The following is a 13,687-nucleotide window of genomic DNA, read 5'->3' as shown; positions in this document are numbered from 1 at the left end:
GTGGGGTCTAGTGGTTAGGGTGGGGTGGGGTCTGGTGGTTGGGGCAAGGGGGGCTCAGGGAACTGGGTTCAGTGTGAGGCAGCCTGGGGGCGCTCTCTGGATGTGTTGAGGAATCTCCCCGCGGGTGGGGGGATATGACGTTTACAAGGGAATTTTCTCTTTTAGCACCAGCCCTATGGGGGCATTAAAGACATCGGCTCAGCAAGGCCCCGTCTGTGAGTAACACACCCAAGGGGGTACCAGGGTGGGGCAGGACCCCGGGGAGGGGAGGGTTTTGTGGGGGCTCCACCCATATGGGGCAGGGTCTGATTTACAGCTGCTGCTGGGCGGGACTAAGGAGGGGGTCCCAGAGGTAGCCGGTGTCAGCTGAGAGTGTTGGACTCCCAGGAGCTCCCTGGGGCCACCCTCCCTTCCCGCTCTAGTTCCCCGTCCACTCCTGGCTCCCAGCCCCCTGCTCTAACCACTAGTCTAGAGCCCACTCTCCTCCTGAGCCAGGGCGAGAACCCAGGCCTTCTGACTCCCAGCCCCCCGCCCCCGCTGTAACCCCCTCGACATCTTTGTGACTCAGTTTTCCTCTCTGTCACTCGGGGCTAATGACCCTGGCCCATGCTGTGGGTTGGGGGGAGAGGGTGGCTATGCCGGTCTCTGAACCCCCTGGCTGGGTCGTGGGGGGTCAGAGCTGGGTGTGGGGTCCTGCTCTGGGCCGTCCAGGGGTGCAGCTCAGCGGGTGTCTCTGTTCTGCAGACGCCTCCATCAACGAGGGGAAAGAGCCGCAGACCCTGGTAAGTGTCCCCTGTTCCCCCATGGGGCCTGACCCCCCAGCAGCCCCCTCACAGCCCCCCCCCCACACATACACCTTTCCTGGCACACTCGGTGGTTTGGGGTGGGGGTTGGGCTGCTGGGAGGGGGGTGGGCTTACGGGATCCCCATGGGGGGGGGGGGCGTCTGTCTGTGTGTGTGTGTACCCTGTGCTCTGTGTGTCCCAGGAGCCCGACCCCGGCGCTGACAAAGTGACCTACGCCGAGCTGGACGGCCAGGCACTGCAGGCCAAGCCGGGGGCTCTGGCCCCAGCCCCCGAGCCCGCCCAGCCCAGCCTGTACGCCGCGATCAACGTGAGCCGGGGGGCCCTGCAGTGAGAGCCCCCCGCAGCCATGGGGCGCCGGCCCCCAGGGGACAACAGACTCACCCCCCCTGCAGCACCTGCCCCGAGAACTCTGCTTCCAGGGAAGATTTAGGGCGACCCTGCCCTCCCCCTGCTGCGGCCCCATCCCCCTGAGCTGCTGTCCCCCTGCCCCACCCAGACCCACGTGTGGGGGGCAAGTGTGGGGGGCTCAGCACTGGGAGGGGTTGGGGACACATTGAGAGAGATTTTACGGTATTTTGCATCCTGTTAATTTCCAGATTTGTAATAAAGACAGAACCACAAACCAGCCCAACCTGGGCACCCCACAGCCCCCCTGTGCCGGGAATGTGTGTAACACCTCGGGGAGATGGGGGGGCGCGGGGGCTGGTTACACAGGGACCCGTCGCCCCGCACTGGGTTGCAGCCATTCTGGGGAAGGGCGTCAATTGGCCAGGACGCCGGGGTTCGCGGCCTGACTCTGGACAAAGCTGCAGAGGGGTCTGATGCCTGTGACCAATTGGCGCCGGCTGTTTACATCCCCTCCATGGGGTCGTCCCTTCCCCACTGTGCTGGGGGATCCATCGCCGTGAGCTGGGTGGGGGGAAAGGGGAAGCTTGTACGAGAGATTGGGGGGGCATCACCCTGTGACCCCGATGTTCCCCTCCTCGGGACCCTGGGCCGGATAACGTGGGCACATGGAGAGCCCCACAGCTAATCCCCCCGCTTGCGACTTCCCCGGAAGGACCCCTTGGGTGACGTGGGAATCACCACTTGTGGGAAGCAGTGCGGCTGCTAGGACACAGAGCAGGGCAGTTCTGCATCCCCCCTGCAGGGGGTCGGGGGGGTGGGGGCTGTTTTCCACTGAACGAAGCTTTGCTGCCATTCATCCGTGTGCGGAGGATAAAGTCCCCTCAGCTCCCCCATACTGGCCCCTGCATGAGATGCTCCCCCTACCCTGAGATTCTGGCCCCTGCATGAGATGCCCCCCACTCCTGAGATCTTGGCCCCTTCAGCCTCTGGACCCACAGATCGGCCTGGAGCAACGCGTCTGACCCATGACCGCCTGCCCCTGGGCGCTCCGAAATCGTCTGTCTCCCTGTTGCCTCAGTTTCCCTTAACTCCTGCTTAAAGAGCCCCCCTGATCCTGCTAGTCCCTGCCCGGGGGCCAGATCAGAGCTGACACCCCCGAGAAGGGAAACGCCCCGTGCCCCCTTCCCCCACCCCCTTGAGCCAGCCAGTCCCTGCCATGCGGTCTTCGCCCGGAGGCTCTTGTGAATCCCAGACTGGGTGGTGGGAGGCCCCAGGAAAAATTTTTCCTGTTGAGACACCGAACCGGGCACTTCCTCCCCAGAGCCAGTCACACCGTGCGTCGCTCCCCAGGTGCCGCTTGTTCCTCTGGGTCCCCAGCACCATGGGCCCCTCTCCTGCCCTGCTCCTCGCTCTGGGTGAGTGGGTCCCTGCGCCTCCCTCGGGGCTCTTCTCCCCTCCCCAAGGGGGTGGGACGGGGCTGGCTCAGCCTCCCTGAGTCCTTGGTAGGTCCCCATGGCGAGTGGGGAGCCAGGGAGAGTCCCCTAACCCACACACAACCAGCCCTGGTCCTCCCCCCACAACCCCCAACACACACCTTGCCCCCACAACCAGCCCCTGTCCTCCCCCCACACAGCCCCAACAAACACCCTGCCCCCCACAACCAGCCCCGGTCCTCTCCCCACAACCCCCAACACACAGCCTGCCCCCATCAACCAGCCCCTGTCCTTCCCCCACAACCTCCAACACACACCCTGCCCCCCCAACCAGCCCCTGTCCTTCCCCCACAACCCCCAACACACACCCTGCCCCCCACAACCAACCCCTGTCCTCCCCCCACAGCCCCCAACACACACTCTGCCCCCCACAACCAGCCCCGGTCCTCCCCCCACAGCCCCCAACACACACCCTGCCCCCCACAACCAGCCCTGGTCATAGAATCATAGAATATCAGGGTTGGAAGGGACCTCAGGAGGTCATCTAGTCCAACCCCCTGCTCAAAGCAGGACCGATCCCCGACTAAATCATCCCAGACAGGGCTTTGTCAAGCCTGACCTTAAAAACTTCTAGGCAAGGAGATTCCACCACCTCCCTAGGTAACGCATTCCAGTGTTTCACCACCCTCATAGTGAAAAAGTTTTTCCTAATATCCAACCTAAATCTCCCCCACTGCAACTTGAGACCATTACTCCTTGTCCTGTCATCTGCCACTCCTGAGAACAGCCTAGAGCCATCCTCTTTGGACCCCCCTTTCAGGTAGTTGGAAGCAGCTATCAAATCCCCCTTCATTCTTCTCTTCTGAAGACTAAACATCCCCAGTTCCCTCAGCCTCTCCTCATAACTCATGTGTTCCAGACCCCTAATCATTTTTGTTGCCCTCCGCTGGACTCTTTCCAATTTCTCCACATCCTTCTTGTAGTGTGGGGCCCAAAACTGGACACAGTACTCCAGATGAGGCCTCACCAATGTCGAATCGAGGGGGATGATCACGTCCCTCGATCTGCTCGCTGTGCCCCTACTTATACATCCCAAAATGCCATTGGCCTTTTTGGCAACAAGGGCACACTGTTGACCCATATCCCACTTCTCGTCCACTGTCACCCCTAGGTCCTTTTCTGCAGAACTGCTGCCGAGCCATTCGGTCCCTAGTCTGTAGCGGTGCATTGGGTTCTTCCGTCCTAAGTGCAGGACTCTGCACTTGTCTTGTTGAACCTCATCAGATTTCTTTTGGCCCAATCCTCCAATTTGTCTAGGTCCCTCTGTATCCTATCCCTACCCTCCAGCATATCCACCACTCCTCCCAGTTTAGTGTCATCTGCAAACTTGCTGAGGGTGCAATCCACACCCTCCTCCAGATCATTTATGATATTGAACAAAACTGGCCCCAGGACCGACCCCTGGGGCACTCCACTTGATACCGGCTGCCAACTAGACATGGAGCCATTGATCACTACCCGTTGAGCCCGACAATCTAGCCGGCTTTCTATCCACCTTATAGTCCATTCATCCAGCCCATACTTCTTTAACTTGCTGGCAAGAATACTGTGGGAGACCGTGTCAAAAGCTTTGCTAAAGTCAAGGAACAACACGTCCACTGCTTTCCCCTCATCCACAGAGCCAGTTATCTTGTCATAGAAGGCGATTAGATTAGTCAGGCATGACTTGCCCTTGGTGAATCCATACGGACTGTTCCTGATCACTTTCCTCTCCTCTAAGTGCTTCAGAATTGATTCCTTGAGGACCTGCTCCATGATTTTTCCAGGGACTGAGGTGAGGCTGACTGGCCTGTAGTTCCCAGGATCCTCCTTCTTCCCTTTTTTAAAGATGGGCACTACATTAGCCTTTTTCCAGTCGTCCGGGACTTCCCCCGATTGCCATGAGTTTTCAAAGATAATATACCTACTGGCCTATCACTGACATCAAGATAACGTACACAATGACTTAATACTTGATGACCATTTGCATCGGTGCATTCATGAGCCACGTATGCAAATTTTTTGAATGTGGCGAGAGAGTTCTTCACTTTTTCAACTGCTGAGTCTTTCACTGTTGCACCACGTGCTTCTAGCCAGTCAGTGGAGTTTCTTGCAGAAAGACAGTGAGCATTTGCTGGTCTTGTTCGGAACCAGTGTTCAGCTTCAGGATGAACAAGTGACAATGCACTTAACATTGGCCTCTAGTTTGCAGTGTGTGGTATCTCTTGTCTAAATAGAAAGTAGGATGCCACGGCCACGTTTGTTCGCATGAACTGTGTTGTGTCTCCAGCATTCTTAACAGCCTCATTAACGCTCACCGGTGTTGTCCTTGGTCAGTGGAGCCTCAGAGTTCAGAGGTCCTTTCACATGAGTTCACCTCCCAGGCAGGGGGCAAGAAGGCACCTTGCTCGTTCCTCCAGCTGCTCACTGTTCGCTCTGGCCACTGTTGTTCGTTGTGCCACCGTTCACTCCATCGCTCTGTGGCCAATGGCCCTGCGCCGTCACCTTCTGCTGCCACCAGCCACCGTGACCTCTGCGAGTGGGTCTCTTGAGGTTCCACCAGCTCTCAGTGATTTCAGCTGAGCTCTCAGTGGGGGAACCTCGCTGCTCGTGCGGGCTGGGCCGTCTCTTCCACAGAAACACTGTCCCACAGCAGGTCTGAGCACTTAGACCTGATTCTCAGTGATTTCAGCTGCAGTGGTCACTTATCAGAACAAGAGACTATCTATGGAGCCTCCTCAAATCAGCTCTGTCTTTAAGCAGTGGAGAGGGGCAGGTCAAATAGTCCTTGGGACTCAGGCAGACCATCAAGCAAAACACCTGTCCCCACCCTCCCTCTTGATGCCCTCAGTCAGCACAGGCCAAGTACAGTTCTACTGCCCTTTACTCAGACAATAAGAATAACAACATTTCATTACCCCCCCACACCCAATTCAAGTGATTTGTAACCCAACCCAAGCCAAAATCTAATCACTTGGGCAACACAGCTCTATTTGCTGGATACCTAGGTAGATTAGGTGTGAATGTAAATACAGTCTGGTCCTGAAGCCTTTCCCCTCAACCCCTAGCTCATCACTAGCTGTTAGGGAGAGCTCATTTAGACTTCGCTTACAAATCATCATTTGAAATTATTAGATTGGCCAACATCACCAAAATGAATGCACTGACATGGTCCTAAAAAACAACAGCTGTATAAGGAAGCTAGTCTCTGTTCATCCTTTTCAAATCTATTATACTTTTTCAGATACACGTATTTTATGATACACTGTATATGCTTTTAAAGTGTGTATTAATGTTTCAATTTCAATTCAAATTTCCAAACAATCACTAAATTAGCAACACTGCATGTAACTAAACTGGGGCGGGGGGTTGGGGAAATCCAGGGGGGGTAAACACCCCCATGGGGGGCGTGTAGGGAAATCCCTGCATGAGTGTGAGCACCCTTATGAATTAAAAACACTTTTTGATGTATTTAACACCATTCTAAATGCCCCAAAATAATTCCTGTTTGAACTAGAGCTTCTCTTTTGGAAAAACATCCACCCTTGATTTACAAATTGACTAATGGAGAATCCACCACAGCCCTTGGTAATATTTCCCATGGTTAATTATCCTCACAGGTAAAAATGTACGCCTTATCGTTAATATTGCTTTCAAAACAAGATAAGATAAACCAGACAAAGGCTCTTAGACCAGAACCCAGGTGTGCACAGGGCCTTTCACTGCTATAACTGGAGCGGCATAACTTCACCCTTTAGCTGATACCAGACAACTTGCCATGAAGTACTCTAGGGGCAGGGGTTGTGCGGTTCATGGGGGCAGGTGCTGAATCGAGTCTGTCTGCTTTGGGAACATGTCAGCGGTGCCCACAGCTTTCACACAGCTGCCTCTGTTGCCTCAGCAGGAAATGGTCAATGTTCATCCCACAGGGAAGGTTGGGGCGGCTGGGAACTGGACGGGCTGCTCAGCGTCCGCGCAGCCTGGTTCTGCCAGGGGAGCTTTATCACAAATCCCCATGACCGCGGGCCCTGAGCACTCTTGTCTGCGGTCTGCCCGAGGGCCAAGGCTAGAATGGGCCACGGGGACGCCGCCCCTCGCACCCCTACAGCTGGTCTCACACCCCGATTTGGCGCATACGTAACTAGCATGACCACTTTTGGCCAAACCTTCCAAAACGGGCAGGGATTTTTGGAGCCCAACATGAGACAGCTTAAGGGGTAACAGACTATATTAGCCCCCACATACTGGAAATCAGCCCCTTTAAGGTAGCTTAAATGCGGCCCCCAAAGTCACTGATCGTTTCTGAAAGTCTTGGTCTCTGTGCTTAAGGATGTGATAAGCCAAGCATGATATTTAAAAACAATATTATCTCGATCTACCCCCAGATACATCCTCTGACTCTCTCCCTCTCTCTGTCCCCACACAGAGCCGTTTATCTATCTATCAATCTATCCGTCCATCTCTCTTCTGCCGGCTCTGGGCAGCTGGCTCCTTCAAGTCTCTGTGTGGAGTCGTCTCCGCTCCTGTCGGGGTCTGGGCAGTGAGGAAGCTGCAGGGTCGGTGCCGCAGGAGGAAATCACTCTGCGGATGCTCCTGCTGCATGTGTCCGCTGCACTTGCAGCTCTGGCTGGGGGATGGGGTGAATTCCCCTTCTTCACATCGCGCTATGCGCTGTCCATGATCCTGGCACCAACCTCCTTTTCACCTTTCCACGGTGGGGACTTTCCCTGTTCCTGTTCCTGCGGAGGGTCTGGGTTGGGGTCACTCCAAGTGAAAGCTCCGGAGCCATTTCTCTGTCACAAGAGAACCGACCCTCTTAACAGGGGCCTGATCCCAAGGCCAGTGAAGTCAGTGGAGTCTTTCCATTGCCACCAACGGGCTTTGGATCAGGCCCTTTCTGGGCAGCATTGTCTGAGCTGCAAGCAGGGCCCGGCTGCCATCCCAGGGTGCCAGCAGCTCAGCCTGACCCACAGCCCCGGGGTCACTCTGAGTTAGAGCTGCCAGAATGTTCTCCTCGAAAAATGACAGATTTTTCAAAGTGAGAAGTTTTGTCAAACATTGTCATTATTTCCAAACTTTTCATTTTTTCAGACAAAATTAAACCTGTTTTTGGAGTTTTCTAAAAACAAATCCGAAAACTTAAAAGATAAAATGAAAATTTACCTTTAAAAACACAATATTTGCAGAGAATTTTTTTTTATTAAAGTTTCAGCTTTTGGATTTCCCCTCCCTCCATTTTTACCATTTCGGCACCACGAATGGGGGGGAGATGGGGGACAACATCAAAAACAATTCTTCACAGATGGTTTTGTAACAATGATTCTTTTAAAAGTGCAAAACGTATTTACCCTTTTTCACCCCGTCCGTCCTCTTCTAGGCTCGGCTTATGACAGGTATTGTCACACTGTGCTCCTCTGACCCTCACCTGAGCATCTGAGCTCCCCCAAACGTCCCCCGTCCAGCTCCTCTGCAGAGCTGACTCCATCCCAGGGGTGAAATGTGCCCAGCCGCCATCCCAGGACAATCTGTTTCTGCATCAATTACTATGAAGAGTTGATCTGCAAAACTTGTATTCCTGACACATTTCCCTTGAGGCCCTCGGCTGCCTGGCTTCCCGCAGAGGTGTTAACATCTATTCACAAGACTCCCACATGTTTCTTTGGCCTTTTGCCCTGGTTCCCCCACTTGCTTATTCACAATGATTCCAGCTCCCCACCTGCTAGAGGTCACTTCTGGATGCTCATTCTCAGCTGCCTTGTGTTCTTCCCCATCCAGCCGCGCCCTGGTTCCCGTCTCCCAGCGGGGACAGCGGAACCCTCGGGAGCCCAGAATGGGGAGTGGGGGCAGTCAGGGCAGATGTGGCTGGAGCTGGGTGCGGAGGACGGGGCGGAGGAGACTAAACAGTCTCATGGTAGGTGTTCTCTGGAGGAGGGGGGAATTCACCCCTATGCCGAGGGTCCCACATGAGGCCCAGGCCCCATTTATTTCCCTCTTAAGCCCAGAGGGTGAATTTCCCCCAGAGGAGCTGGGTCCTTCTCACCAGGGACTGGAGACCAGGGTGGAGGCAAAAGGTTCAGGCTCATCCAGCAACCCAGGCTCCCAACCACGCAGTGACCTGTCACCCTGGCCCAGCTGTGCCTTTAGCCAGGGGCTGTCTCCGTCCCCAGGCAGTGAGATGCGACAGGAGACATTTCCTTAGGGACATGTTTAGACAAGCAAATAAACCAGGCCCGCACAGTTCTCAGTACTCCAGCCCTGAATAGAGACGCTGTGGTCAGGGCGGGGAAGGTAGGTGGTGCAGGGCAGGAAACAGGGAGTGGTGATGAATATCAGATCTGAGGAGGGGAGAGAGCATGTCAGAGAGCGCTACAGAGCACAGGGGTCTGGGAGCAGGGAGCGGGGCTGGCTGGAGAATCCAACCCTGGGGAGCAGATGGGGGCAGATCGGAACAGAGAGAGACACCAGAACTTCCCTTCTCCTGAAGTTGAACAGGGCAGAGGGGGTAGGTGGGATGTGGGTGCCACCGGGAATCGTGCCCTGCTGATCAAGAGCAGCCCCTGGCCCAGGGAGTCGGCAGATCCCCTTTAGCGGCAGAGAGGGTTGCGCTGTTGTGATGTTCGAGGCAGTGGGACTGTCCCAAACCAGCACAGGGCCAGCGCTCGGGGCTGGAGATGGGCCGGGGTGAGCAGTCGGCCCAGGCTGGGGTTACAGTCAAAGATTCACAGAGTTTAAGGCCAGGAGGCACCATTTGCCCATCCAGTCTGACCCCCTGATAACCCAGAGCAGAGAGCTTCCCCCAACTCCCCTGCGCTGAGCCCAGTCACTTGTGTTTGACGAAAGCATCCCCCAGAAAGGTCTCCAGCCTGGCTGTGACTCCCCCACTTCCCTGGGGAGTTGGCGCTGGGGGGTTAACCCCCGCACGGGGAGAAGCTGCTGCCTCCTTTCTCCCTGGAGTTTGCCCAGACCCAGCGTCCGGCCCTTGGGTCTGGTTCTGCCTGTCTCTGCTGCACTGAGGAGCCCGTCAGCACCTGCGGTTTCTCCCCTGGAAGGAGCGTGGACACCGCGACCAGCCCAGCTGTCTGACCAGCTCCACACCCGCAGCTCCCCCCGGCCTCTCCTGTCAGGCCTCTTCTCCAGCCCTCGCAGCGTTTTCTGGCTCTGCTCTGCACCCGCTGCACTTTTCCAAAAGCCTTTTGAACTGGGGCCCCCAGAACTGGACGCAGGATCCAGTTTCGGCCTCACCAAGGCCGCACGCCGGAGGAAATCCCCTCCCTGATCCTGCTCCCCTCCTTACACAGCCCAGGAGCACATCAGCCCTAGGGTTGCCAACTTTCTAATTGCACAAAACTGAACACCCTTGCCCCGCTCCCTGCCCCACCTCTTCCCCGAAGCCACACCCTCCCGTCACTCCATCCCCCCTCCCTCCTTCGCTTGCTCTCCCCCACCCTCACTCACTGGCTCATTTTCGCCGGACTGGGGCAGGGGACTGGGGTGTGAGAGGGGGTGAGGGCTCTGGGGTGGGGCCAGAAATGCGGGGTTCAGAGTGCAGGAGCGGGATCCGCACTGGGTCACAGGACTGGGGTGCGGGAGTAGGTGAGGGCTCTGGCTGGGGGTGCAAGCTCTGGGGTGGAGCCGGGGCTGAGGGGTTTGGGTGGGGGAGGGGCTGAGGTGTGCAGGCTCCGGCCAGCGCTGACCTCAGGAGGCTCCTGGGAAGCAGCCGGCATGTCTCTCCAGCTGCTGATTTCCCTGTCCAAGCTGCTGAGTGACTCTCCCCTTCCCCCCACAGCACCCTCCTCGGATTTCACCCACGGCAACATCACCCGCCTGGGGCTGGGCGCCATGGTGCTGCTCGTCCTGGGGCTGATCCTGGCTGAGGCCTACTACAGCTGCCTGACGGGAGCCCTCTAGGTGAGGTGATCCCCCCCTCCTGTGCCCCTTGCTCCCCCAGGGGCTGGGCCCAGGGCGACACAGGCCCCTCTAACCCGCTGTCTCTCTGTGCTCCCAGGAGCCTGGATCCGGCCATGCGGAGAAGAGAATCTCCCCAGGGAATGAGCAGCTTCCCCTTTGGGGGGCTGAGACTCCAGCACAAACTCCCCTGCCCCACAAACACCCTTTCCTCCGAGATCCCCACCACCACCACTCCCGATCTGACAGCCTCACCTCACTATTGAATCCCTGATCCCTGGCCCCACAGCACCAGCCCCTGTGATGGGCGCGTTGGGCTCCCCACAGAGCAGTCCCTGGAAGACGCTGGGGTCTTACTCTCTGGCCCAGCTGGGCCGGTCTCTGCTCCGGGCTGGACTGAGGGGATTGGGGGTGGGCAGGGATCAGAGCTGGGACTGGGGCAGAGGGTTGGGGCCCAGGAGGGAGTCAGGGGTGCAGGCTCCGGGTGGCGCTTAACTCAAAAAGCTCCCAAAAGCAGCAGCATGTCCTCCCTCTGGCTCCTATGCTGAGGCACAGACAGACGGCTCTGCGCATTGCCCCATCTGCATGCACCGCCTCTGCAGCTCCCATTGGCCGTGGTTCCCAGCCAATGGAAGCTGCAAGGGTGGCGCTAGGGGTAGCGTGCGGAGCCCCCTGGCTGCCCCTACATGTAGGAGCTGGAGAAGGGACATGCCGGCTGCTTCCCGGGAGCCATGTGGTGCGGAGGCTAGCAGGGAGCCTGCCAGCCCTGCTGTGCACCACTGCCAACCGGACAGTCAATGGCCCGGTCAGTGGTGCTGACCAGAGCCTCCAGGATCCCTTTTCGAACGGGTGTTCTGGTCGAAAACTGGACACCTGGTCATCCTACCTAGCATTTTCCCAGCTGATGGCTGGGTAGTTAAATCCCCCAGTACCAGCAGGGCTCATCGCTGAGCCCCGAGCTGGGCCCCCCATCCCGCAGAATCCCAGCGCCCTGAGAGAGAGCCCACTGTAAGGATAAGGTCTTGTCCTGTAGCCATATTTTTTGGCCTGTAGCCATATTGGAAGGCCTAAAGCCTAAGGCCTTCATCTGTGGCCAGATTAAAAGAGCAGCAGCCATTAGCTGAAAAGCAGGAAGTCACATCCTCACCTTCCATCTAAATGATATTAAAACAATGTAATATCAGGCTGTTAAGGAGGAGACCCCGTCCTAACGGCACCCACTATCACCAGATAAAGAAACAGATCTTAAGATGGTTAAAGAAAACTTACTTTGATAGCATTCTGTCTGGCAAGAAATCACTGCTCAATAGCTGTGGTTGTGAACTCCTCATTTCTTTATTCTTCTGTCCCCACTTCCCTATTGTCTGTCTGTATAATCTCTGTCTGGTTCTTTGATTATTTCTGTCTGTTACATAATTAATTTTGCAAGGTGTAAATTAATTAAGGTGGTGGGGAATGCTTGGTTAGAGAATTTTGTTAGGATTGGTTAGTGAAATTTTAGTATAATGATTGGTTAAGGTACAGCTGAGCAGGACTCAAGTTTCACTGTATAAACTGGGGTCCAAAAGGAAGTTCTTTGGGAACCAGCTCCAGAACACAACCCCAAGATCAGAGCTGTCAGACCTCAACGCTCTGCCAATGACACCGTGCAGAACCTGGAGCCCCCCAGATGGACCTGATCCTGACTGGCCATCAAGAAAAGTTAATCTGTCTTATTGGGAGTGGCGAGCACTGTTGTATGCTCAGCATGTGCAGTCTGTTGTTCATTATTGTCAATAAATAGAGAATAAGGATATTACTGGGTAAGGCTCTGTCACTGGTAAAAGGTCCTGCAAATCCGCAGAAAATTATGCCCTGAGCCCTAGGAATTGGATACGGGTGGGTACCCCTCGAGTGTGAGTAACAGAATTTTGTGCCGGTAACACCCAGCCCCCTGTGTGTGGGGATGCTGCATCTGGCCCTGGCACTGGAATAATGGCACTTACTGCCCCCCAGGTGTCTGTCCCCCTCCTCTCTCTGCAGGGGGGTTCCCCAGCCCCTTTTCTCTCCCCCCTTTCTCCCTAGACCTCCCTCTGCATCTGTTTCTATTGCACAACCCCCCAGAGCTTCCTTTCCCCTGCCCCCCCCCAAAAATCTCCCCACCCCAGGGGGTGGCTGTGATAACGGAGCCTCCAAATGTCCCCTCATGGTGGGTTCAGCCGAAGAAGGTGAGTGAGATGTTCGGGCAGCATCACGAGAACCTGGATGAATGAACATTGAGGGGGAGGAGCCGGTGGTCTGTGAGGGGACACAGGCTGGGGGAGGGGGGCACAGAACGGGCGAGGGGCCGGGGCGTGACACGGGTTCGGGGGCGGAGGGGGCAAAACAGGGAAGGGGAAAGGGTACTGGGAGATGGTGGCCATGGCTACTGGGAGGCTGTGAGTGGGGACAGGCTGGGTCAGCCCTGCTGCTCCCACGGCACCCTGGGTGCTCATGTCGAGTTACTTGTTCCCTGGGGCCCCTAAACCCTTCCCCGGGGCCGTGCTGTCCCGGCCCAGGCCCCAGGCTGCAGGTCTGGCCAACATCCCTTGTTGGGAGCTGTGACCTGGCCTTTGGCTGTATTCAAACCCCTGGTGTGTCACTGGGCCCAGCTCCCCACGCCAGGCACATGGAGTCGGGATGGGCTGGGCTCGGGGCAGGGTGCTCATGGGATGTCAGCTCAGCCTGGAGGCAGAGAGAGCAGGGAGGGCCGTTGTCATTGGAGTGTGGGGGATCATCGGGGTCCAGCCCCAGGGCTTCCTGTTACCGATGGGAGGGGGTTGGGATCGAGGGTTCTGCTTTCGGCCTGACACTCAAACATCCATATCAGGTCTGGCCCCGACCCTCCGTCTGTCCGTAGCGTGTTCCCTGCTGCAGGCTCTGCTGGGGAAGTGAGGGGCTGAGCTCAGTTATCGGGGCTGAGAATGAACATAGGCGCTGCCGGGCTGTTAGCAGAGCCCCGTGCAGACACGCCCAGGGATTTACCTTCCCGTGGTCCGTCCAAGAGGTGGCACATTCACACCTGCTATTTTCTTCCTGTCCCATTGACGGCTGTGACCCAGTCTCCTTCGCAGCTGCTCTCCCTGCTCCCATCCTCTACCTGAGCCAGACGTCTGCCCGGCCAGGGGACTCTGGGTGG

The 13,687-nt window shown here is 56.7% G+C and overlaps 1 protein-coding gene across 1 annotated transcript in view; it reads left to right on the top strand.

Annotated features, from left to right (window-relative positions):
* Nucleotides 1-13,687, top strand: part of LOC144279003 (immunoglobulin superfamily member 1-like) — a 143,638-nt gene that overhangs the window by 91,057 nt on the left and 38,894 nt on the right.

The sequence above is a fragment of the Eretmochelys imbricata genome, chromosome 23 (assembly GCF_965152235.1).
Source record: "Eretmochelys imbricata isolate rEreImb1 chromosome 23, rEreImb1.hap1, whole genome shotgun sequence".
NCBI classification, from domain to species: Eukaryota; Metazoa; Chordata; order Testudines; family Cheloniidae; genus Eretmochelys; species Eretmochelys imbricata.
Note: the sequence above shows the minus strand (reverse complement) of the source record. Positions and strands in the feature narration are given on the sequence as shown.